This window comes from Castor canadensis, chromosome 11 (genome assembly GCF_047511655.1).
Source record: "Castor canadensis chromosome 11, mCasCan1.hap1v2, whole genome shotgun sequence".
Taxonomy (NCBI): domain Eukaryota; kingdom Metazoa; phylum Chordata; class Mammalia; order Rodentia; family Castoridae; genus Castor; species Castor canadensis.
In genome coordinates this window covers 51,040,323-51,050,750 of record NC_133396.1, presented here as the reverse complement: position 1 = coordinate 51,050,750, position 10,428 = coordinate 51,040,323, and the positions used below count along the sequence as shown (strand labels likewise).

General features: G+C 39.2%; 1 non-coding gene across 1 annotated transcript; it reads left to right on the top strand.

The window, feature by feature from the left end:
- Window positions 1–9,667: 9,667 nt before the first annotated feature.
- Window positions 9,668–9,774, top strand: LOC141414251 (U6 spliceosomal RNA). The gene has a single exon (XR_012439313.1). It is a non-coding gene; the product is annotated as a U6 spliceosomal RNA (small nuclear RNA).
- The last annotated feature ends 654 nt before the right edge of the window (window positions 9,775–10,428 follow it).

The following is a 10,428-nucleotide window of genomic DNA, read 5'->3' as shown; positions in this document are numbered from 1 at the left end:
TCCTCTATGAAGCCACAAATGGGGGAGAAAGGGAGACTTTAGTATGTGGGAGGGAGCAAGAGAAAGACTTTAAAGAAATCAAGAAGGCACTCACCAATGCCCCTGCTCTAGGCCTGCTGGATGTGATGAAGCCTTTTCCTGTATGTTCATGAATGAAAGGGGACAGCTATCAGGGTCCTAACTCAGTTACTGGGCTCCTGGCACAGTCCAGTGGCTTACTTGTCAAAACAACTTGATGCCATTTCCCGGGGCTGGCCACTTTGCCTGTGTGCCATAGCAGCCACCACTGCCCTGGTAACAGAAGCAGACAAGCTCACCCTAGGGCAAGAACTCACTGTCTGGGTTCCCCACTCTGACCTGACACTCATGGAGTACAGGGGAAATTATTGGCTGACTAATTCTTGGATGGTCAAATACCAGAGTATGCTATGTGAAAACCCACACATCCGGCTGAGGGTTATTAAGGCTCCAAATCTGACCACTCTATTGCCGATTGACTCGGGCTCCCTGGCGCATGACTGCCTAGAGGTTATGGATGAGGTTTTCTCTTGCTGGCCAGATCTAACCGATCAGCCTATCAGCAACCTGGACGTTGACTATTTCACAGGTGGCAACAGCTTTGTCTGGGACAGCACACACTTTGCGGTTATGTGGTGGTGACTTTGGACTCAGTTACTGAGGCCCCCCTCCACTGCCAGTAGGGACTTGTGCACAAAAGGCTGAACTTGTCACCCTCACGTGGGCACTCCAGCTCACTGCAGGAGTACAAGTAAACATCTACACTGACTCTAAATATGCCTTCACAACCATTCATGTCCATGGGGCCTTATATAAAGAAAGGGGACTCATTAACTAGGGAAGAAAAAGTATCAAGTATGGGTAGGAAATCCTCAATCTGCTAGAAGCTGTGTGGGCCCCTGAACAGGTTGAAGTTATACACTGCTGAGGGCACCAGAAGGGAGATGCAACAATTGCCCAGGGAAACTGGAAAGCTGACAAAGAGGCCAAGCAAGCGGCCCTCATGAGGGGACCATCCCTAGCTGTCCTGATGGCCTTGTTCCCATGCCCCTTAGCCAAATGGGACCCATGGTGCACACCACAAGAACAGGCTTGGTTTAAGACTGAGAAGGGACATTTTCTACCAGACAGATGGTGGAAGTTTGCCGATGGCCATATTGACATATCTGAGTCCCTACATTTGTCAAGCAGTTCCATGAAGGAACTCATTCAGGGTGAACAACCCTTGAGACCACCCTGGCCCAGCATTTTTATGTCTTTGCATAGTCTTTCTGTCCCTTTCTTCTCCTCTGGTACTTCTGCTGTGAATATATTGCTATGCATCTGCCTAACAGTTCTCTTAGGCACTTTTATTTTTCTTCAATCTCTTTTATTTTTCTTTTCTTCTAGTCATACTAGTTAACCTCAGTTGACTTATTGTGATTTAATAAGGAATGTATCTGGTCTTTATCCCTGGTTCCTAGCCCTGGGCATCAAAAAACTTTAGGAGCTCATGAGTAATAGGAATATCTGAGACCATGAGGTGACACATGGTGAGGCCTCTAGATTGCTACAGCGTGAGGGCTATTCCCCCAGAAAATCCAACTATGTAATGAGAGGGCTGAAAATTTCAGCTATAGTAAACATCTGGGGTCAGAAGAAGAACTAGAGACTGAGTTCGTCATGTGACCAATAGTACAACCAATCATGCCTGTATAATGAAACCTCATGTAAAAAGTCTGGACAACACAAACCAGGGAGCTTCCCATTGGTAAACACTTTGTGTTTGGGAGGGTGGCATGCCTGAATTTCAAAAGAAGAGGGTGTGGAACCTCTGGAATCACCTTGTTCCTCATACCTTGCCTGTGTATCTCTTTTATTTGGCAGTCCCTACACTATAACCTTTATGGTAAAATTGTAATCATCAATATCACATTTTTCAGTGAGTTCTGTGATTTGTTCTGGCAAATTGTAGCTGAGGAGTTGTGGGAAACTCTGTGTCTGTAGTTAGCTGGGTAGAAGTGTAGGTAGCCTGGGAATTCTACTTTGTAGCTGACATCTTAAGTAATGTAGTTTCGTTGGGAAAATTACTCTTTAGTGTGTGGGACTGGATTGTGGACTATCCAGTTGGTGTCAGATCCTTGGTAGTAGAACAGTCCTATCTTTACTGATTCTTTATTTACTCCAGCTTGCAGTTAAATCTCCCTCGGGGAGTTTTCATTTCACTTATGCTATTCAGCTCAGGTTTCTATTTGGTTTCTTATTATTTCTAATTATTCCTATTTCCTATTTGTTAAGACACCAAGCTCCTGGTTTCCTTCAGTTCTTTGTCCATGGTTTCCTCTTCTTCTTTGAGTATGTTTAGGACAGCTGATTTAAATCATTTCTCAGGGAAGTCCATTAGCTGGGCTTTTTCGAGGGCAGTTTCTGTAAATTCTTTCTTCCTGTGAATGGCCATATGATGTGGATGGTTTGCATGCCTAGTAACCTTGTATTGAAAACTGGGCATTTTGAATCGCTAGCATGTGACAACTTTGGAAATCAAATTCTCCCCACTGCCCAGGATTTGTTGTTGCTGCTTGATAAAAATTGTTGCTACTCTGGTACGTTATTCTTGTTATGACAGTAGTCTTTATCTTACCTGGCCATTGAATTCTGTGTTCCATTATTTTAGTGGTTTACCTAGTGCTCTGGCAAACATTTCCTTAAATCTTAGGAATAGCACCCCTGGTAGCATTCACATACAAGTTTCTGCATGGACGTGTGTTTTAATTTTTCTTGAGAACACACCTAGGTGTGAAATTGCTCAGTCCCATGGTAACTCTGTTACCATCAGTGTACAAGCGTTGCAGTTTCTCCACGTGTGCTGACACTGATTACTACCTATGTTGATTACAGTCACTCAGTACATGTGTAGTTGTTCCTCCTTGTGGTTTCCATTTGCGTTTATCTAATGGCTATGGTGATGAGCATCTTTTCATGTGTTAATTGGTCAATTATATACCTTCTTTGGAGAAATGCCAATTCAAATGCTTTGCCCATTTTGAAAAGGGAGTTTATTTTTTATAGCAGTTTTAGGTTCACAGAACAATGACGCAGAAATTTCACTGTTTCAATAAATGCTACCTCCGGCCAGTTTCCCCTATTACCAGCACGATGCATTAGAATAAATTTATACAATTGATGAATGAATGCATATTGACACATTATTATTAAATAAAGTCCATAGTTTACATTAGAGTTCACTCTTTGTATCACCCAGCTCTATGGTTTTTGACAAATGTATAATGCCATGAATCCATAACTGTCGCATCATACAGAGAAACTTTACTCCCCTGAGAATGTCTTTTGCTCTACCGAACTTGGAACTCCTGGCAATCACTGCTCTTTTCTAAAAGGATTTATGGTATTGCCATCTTCAAAACATCATGTACTGAGCTGGCAGAGTGGCTCAAGTGGTAGAATGCCTACCTAGCAAGCATGAGGCCCTGAGTTCAAACCCCAGTACTGCTAAAAGAAAATGTCATGCTTTTGGGATTACAGAATATGTGGCCTTTTCAGATTGAACTCTTTCACTTAGAACTCTGCATTGAAAGTCCTTCCTATCTTGATAGTTCATTTTTTTTAACTTTTGAATACCACTCCATTGTATGGATTATAGCATTTTATTTACCTACTCACTGGTTCAAGTGAAAAGATCTACTAAAATCCTTTGTGGCGGTGTTGTATGGATGTAAATTTTCAACTCATTTGAGTAAATCTCTGTAGTGTGATTATCAGACCACACAGTAAGCTTAGGCTTCCATTGTATAAAACTGTCCAGCCCTTTCATCGGTCCTGTACTATTGTGCGTTCCTACCAACACTGTGTGGGAATCCCCATTGTTCCACGCCCGTGTCAGCACTTGAGCTTATCAGTGCTCTGACTTTTAGCTATTTTAATCAATATTACACCCTATCATTATTTTAACTTGCAATTCTCTGGTGATGTGTGTTCTTAAACATGTTTTCAGATGCTCATTTGCCATCTGTATTAATTCTATGGTGAAGTGTCCAGATATTTTGCCCTTTTTTTAAATGAGTCCTTTTCATATTTTTGAGTTTTAAGAAACTTTTGAATATTCTGGATAAAGTCCTTTATCAGATAAGTATTTACAAAGATTATCTCAGAATGCTGGTCTTTTCATTCTGTGAAATTTTTCATCATTGAGCATAATGTTAGTTGTAGGTTTTGTTAAGGTGAATATAAGGACTCCCATGTTAGGACCATACCTCCTTCCCCTCGCAGGCAGTTTGCTGGAAAAAAAATCCACCTTATGCATTGTCATGGAGTGGAGGTGCGGGGGAGGGGAGGAGAGAGGTTGGGGGACACGACAGGAGGGGGAAAGAGTTGGATGAGCAACCAAATGACCTAATGTCCACTTATCTCCCTTATCTACCTTGGGCAGCAAGCCAATCATAAAAAATTTCCTGGCCTAACCAGTTTCCCAGCACTTTCCCAGTCTCTCCTATTACTACCTCTAGTCTGTAAGTGACGGAGAGTTCCACCGTCTACTAGAGACCCCTCCACAGGGTCCTTCTTCAATGTGCTGACATTGAGCCGTCTCTCCTATCCTTCTGTGCCTTTTTTCAATCTAACAGGTTTTTCATATATGGTTTTTGTCATGTTGATGAAGCAACTTTCTATTCCCATTTCTAAAATTTTTTTTAAAGAAAGGTTATTGGTTATATAGTGGGATTAATAGCTATCATTTGTATTTTTGCTTCTTGCCCTTCACTTTGTTTCTTCCACTCTCTTTCTGACTTCCATAGTTTTAATGACCATTATATGTGATTCAATTTTCTCTCCTTTCAGCATTTATACTTCTCAATTATATTTTAAAAGCTTTTCAGTGGGTTGTGATATGCATTCACAACTAATCTAATCCTACTTTTAAATAACACAGCTATGTGTCACGGGTCGTGCAAATGGCATACAATAGGTTGTTCTGGATTCCTCCCTCTATCTCTTATTACATCACCGTTATGGCTCCCATATCCAGAAGCTATGGAAACCAAACACACTGTTGCTACGCTTACGTCAACAATTTGTTATGTCAGACCAGATAAGAATAAGAAAAAGAAAACATTTTGTGTTACCTTCATTTATTCCTGCTCTAATGCTGTTTCCTTCTGTATAGTCAAGTTTATGATGTATATCAGTTTCCTTTTTGGCAATAAATTACCTCAATTTTTTTTTTCATGATAAAGTCTTTACTTCCCCTTCACTTTTGAAGGATAATTTTCCTAGATACAGATTTCTAGATTGGTAGGTTTTCTTTGAATAATTTAAATACTTCACTCCATTCTCTTCTTGCTTTCATGGTTCCTGAAGAAAATCCAATGCAATTTTTCTCCTTGTTCATCAATAGGTAAATTGTTTTTCCCTTCTCTTGTTTCTTTCAATATCTTCTCTTTATCTTTGAATTTCTACAGTTTGAATATATGCTCAGGTGTACTTTGGGGTATTTTCTTCCTCGGCATTCTGAGTGTCCTCATTCTTTGGTTTGGTGCTCATCATTAATTTTGGAAAACTTTCAATTAATATTCAAATATTTCCCTGTTTCTCTCTCTCTTCTCGCTCAGGTACTTCTATAATGTATGCTATAGCTTGAATACTTCTCTCACACTTCTTAGATACTCTGTCCCATCATTCTTTATTCTTTTTTCTCTTTACCTGTCATTTGGGAATTTTCTACTGATGTTTCTTTATGTTCACTTACTCTTTTCTCAGTTTTGTCCAGTCTACTAAAAGGCCCAAAGGCATATTCTCTTCTGTTACAATGTTTTTTAAAACATTTTTTCTAGACTTCCTTTTTGACCTTTTTTACAGTTTGTTTGTTTTTTTGTTTTGTTTTGAGACAAGATCTCACAATGTAGCCCAGGCTGGTCTCAAATTTTTGATCCTCCTGCCTTTGCTTCTCGAGTGCTGGTATTACAGGTATGCACCACCATGCCAGGCTCTTAGAGTATTCATCTGTGTTTACATTACCTATTTGTTTTTTCATGTTGTTCCCTTAGCATATTAATCACAGTTATTCTAAATTCCCAGTCTGATATTTCCAAAATCTCTGTCATATCTCACTCTGATTCTAATGTTCACAATCTCCTCAAATTGTGTTTTTGCTTTTTTAGCATGCCTTATAATTTTTTGTTGAAAGATATATGCATTGGAAAACTAGGCAAAAGAAACTGAGATAAATATGTCTTCAGTGGGAGTTTTTTGTTATTGTTGTTTATCTGCCCAGAGATAGAGTGTGGAATAAAGTTTAAAGGTTAATGGTGTTGTTGTCTAACGAGTGGTATATGTTCCAACTTAATCTCCTACAAAGTTTAATCTCTGAACAAATTAACTTGAAGATAAAACATAATTTGTTGCAATTTAGGCAAATCTGAAGGGATATGAAACATAAAAGTGGTCAAAGGTTAGGTGGTGACAGTTTACACAATAGCCTTAGTCTTGTGTCTCTTTATTTTATTTTATTAATATGCCTTCCTCTGAGACAAGCATCCATCCACCTCATCTTAAGCCTCAGTACACCAACAGAAGCTCACTATTCAATGCACAGATACTCTCATCAGTCAAGATCCTAGCCCACTATTCATAGGTGATTTTGGCTGAAATGTTTCCTACAGATCATAGATTCTGAACTTACTGCATTTTAGTAAACCAACGACAAAGAAAGAAAAAAAAGAGTGTAAAGAACAGCTAACAAGTCGGTATAAACAGGAAACCAATTACCATTATACCAAAACAGGAAAATTATGTTTTTAAGTTACACTGAGGCTGGTCTTCACATTTACTCCAACAAAATTAAACAAAAATTGGAATGAGCTCTACAGTTTAGATGTAAATGGATTGACAATTTATACAGTGACTGAGTGATTTGAATTGAAACTAAGGATGGGTTCAGGAATTTTGTTAATAATTCAAAATACCAATGGTCATCACATTGTTCTTTATAAAGAGGAGTGAGTCCAACATCCATCTTTAGGGAAGCAGTAAACAAATGACACAAGGAAACATTGAACAGTGTTTACTGAAAACCCATGTCTTTAACATATGCAGGTTGTAATTCACATTTGTGAATAACAAATGGTATCAGAACAGTCCTATCTTCACCTTTTTCACTCTGCCTACTCCAGCTTGCAGTTAAATCTCTCCAGGGAAGTTTTCATTTAACTTATGCTATTTGTTAGGAAAAACGTCTCTCTCAAAGAAAGCTCACGAGAAAACTCACGTCTATAGAGCAAAGTTTAATGGCAGGCCCAAACTGCCAGGCTGGCCAGGGAAAAGATGGTGCAGCCTCGAATCTGGGCAAGCAGTGGCTTTTATAGACGGGAGAGGGTAAGGAAGTTAGTACAAGTGCAGTAGTCTCTGGTAGGGGTGGGTCTGTCTTAGAGCACGGGAATTTGTTTAAGGGTGGGGCTGCCATTTTGGCTGATTCACAAAATGGTGACATTATTGTTCTATCACTATTCAGCTCCAGAGTTTCTATTTGGTTTCTTTTTATTATTTCTTATTGCCACTCCTATTTGTGAAGACACCAAGCTCCTGGTTTCCTTCAGTTCTTTGTCCATGGTTTCCTCTCTTTGAGCATGTTTAGGACAGCTGATTTAAATCATTTCTCAGGGAAGTCCATTAGCTGGGCTTCTTCAAGGGCAGTTTCTGTAAATTCTTTCCTTCTGGGAATGGCCATATGACCTTGATTCTTTGCCACCACCATTACCCACATTAGGTTTTGGTTTGTTTATTTGATAACTTAACATTGCGGGTTTGTTAGCAAGAACTCAAAGTACAGAGAGCCTCAGGGCAACAGCCTCCTGCTTATTTAGCAACAGAAACAACCATTTAGTTTATGTAAGGGAAGGGAAGGCCTCATCTACACCACACATGATCTTAGCCAAAAAGCCAAAAAACAATTCATATACTCAAAAAGGATAACAATGTCTAGGGATAAATTTAAGAAATGTGCAAAAGTTTTAATGAAGAAAATGATAAAAATATGCCTGACCAGAAGTTGGCATTGCATCAGAGAGGTGAACGCACAGGACGATAGTGTTAGTGAAGCGCGAGTTTTATAAGAAGCTGCCTGCAGACATGGGTCAACATACTGATCTTTGGGGGAAACCTTTCACTCTTTCAACATTTTGTAGGACGTTTGCTTTCAGTTTTCCTCATATGGAAGAACCCTCTGTTTTAACCAGTGTAAGTGTGAAATTCAGCAGCATCCACTACAATCCCTGTTGTACAACCAACACACTATCCACCTCCAGAATCTTTTCATTATCCCAGCTGGCAACTCTCTACCTATTAAATTTGTAACTCTCATTACCCCTCTCTCCCCTCTCCCTTCCTCACATCCCAGGACTTAGTAACCATTTCAATTTTTTGTCTCTCTGAATTTGACTATTTTAGGTGGAACCATCCAATATTCATCTTATATAATTTTGTTAAAACTTTTTTCTTGTCTCTTATTTACTTAATCTTTTGTTGTTTTTCATTTGATTTTCTGTTGGTTTCCACTTGTTTCCTGAGTTTTATTTACTTTTTGGCCCTCTCCTATTGTCTTAGCACCTGTACTTTAATCTTACAACCTTCCTTTGGACTTTTTTCTTTTCAAAGATCATCTTTCAATCTCTCAGAAGATTGTGAGAACTATAAATCTGGATTTTTTTTTCCTTAGAGTTACATGTGTGTACATGTGTGTAGTGTCTATGGTCCTGTGTTTGTTCCTTTCTGGCTATTACTGATCTGTGGACACAGTTATATCAAGGCATGTTGAAGGAGAGTGTGGTGATAGGAGAGGTATCCTAGGCAGTCTGTGGCTTCAATGCAGGTTTGTTGTCATAAACACCTTTCATAAAATCTGTTATTTACAGCCAGGGAAATATATGCAAGGAGTTAATAAACTTATAAAAAGGTGTCCACACTCATCAGTCTTTAGGGAAATGCAAGTCACAATCTCAATGAGATAGCAGTACACATCCATCAGAATGGGTAATTTTGAGAAACTGACATTAGCAAGTGTTGGAGAGGCTGCAGGACTACTAGACTGTGTTATACATTACTGCTGGAGAATATATCTTGGTATAATAAACATGTTGAAAATTATTTGGCTGCTAAAATTAACATTTGCTTTTACCTAGAAATTCTGCAGTATCATTGAGTGGGGTGTAAGAGTGATCTGCGTGGCAGATACACAATAGGTTAACTTTCATTGCGTGTACTATTTTGGATCCATGTGGTATCTAATAAAATGTAATTTTATTACAAAAAAATAATAGCTTATACTCAAAGTTTAGGTCTTTGATTTCTTCAGCTGTCAGAAGAGAACTTTTTTAAAGGCAAGGGTGAAGTAAACATTTTACTTCTCTCAACCCAAGGGAACTGAAGACTGTGTGTTTCCAGGACTGCTTTCTTCCTTCTGGCCCTAATTTCACTTTATAGAAAGTTGGATATGATTTACTGACTACTATGTTTCCCTGCAAAGAATATATTCCCTGCTTAGAATTGATATCACAGTTTTAAGTTGTTTAATTCCTTCTACCCACAGTAGAATTAATCTGAGGATCTGGACAACAGAACTTGGTGAAATTTGGCAAGACTTTCTAATAATCAAGTCTCTTTTGTGCTTGCTTCGGCAGCACATATACTAAAATTGGAACGATACAGAGAAGATTAGCATGGCCCCTGCGCAAGGATGACACACAAATTCGTGAAGCGTTCCACATTAAAAAAAAAAAAAGTCTCTTTTGATGGCAGGTGGCAAACAATTAAAACTTTGGGTCTCTAACATTTGGAAATGTATTGGCTCATAAAACTGTGAAGTACAGATGTACTTCTAGCTTCAAGTTTTACTGAGTGCAATCTTAGCAGGTTACTGTCTCTGGGCTCTGCTTTCTGCTGTATTGACTTTATTCTCAGGGAGTGATTTCCTCTAGGTACCAAAAATTTAATCACAGGGTACTCTAGGATTATACCACACACACAGCTAGTGATCCCATAGGGAAAAGCATGTCTCTTTCATGATAGTTCTAATAAAAGTTCCAGGGAGGGCTGATGGGTCAGGCTTGGGTCACTTGTACATTCCTAAATTAATCACTGTGCCAAGGAAGGTTTGATTCTTTGTCTAGATAGGCCTGGATCATATGGAAACCCTGAGATTGTGGTGGAGAGGGGTCAAGGAGTAGATCACCCATGGAAAAGAAACCTCTTTTTACCTGAAAGATGGGGGTTGGAATAGTATGGTGGGCAGGCATACTAAAATTACCACAGGCTACTCTCCTGGAGGAAGTAGCTTGTGGGGACTCACCCCCTATTCCTATATCCTGCAGTGGTGATATCTAATCAATGAATTAGAATGTTTCAGTTGGGGAGTAGAGTAAAAAC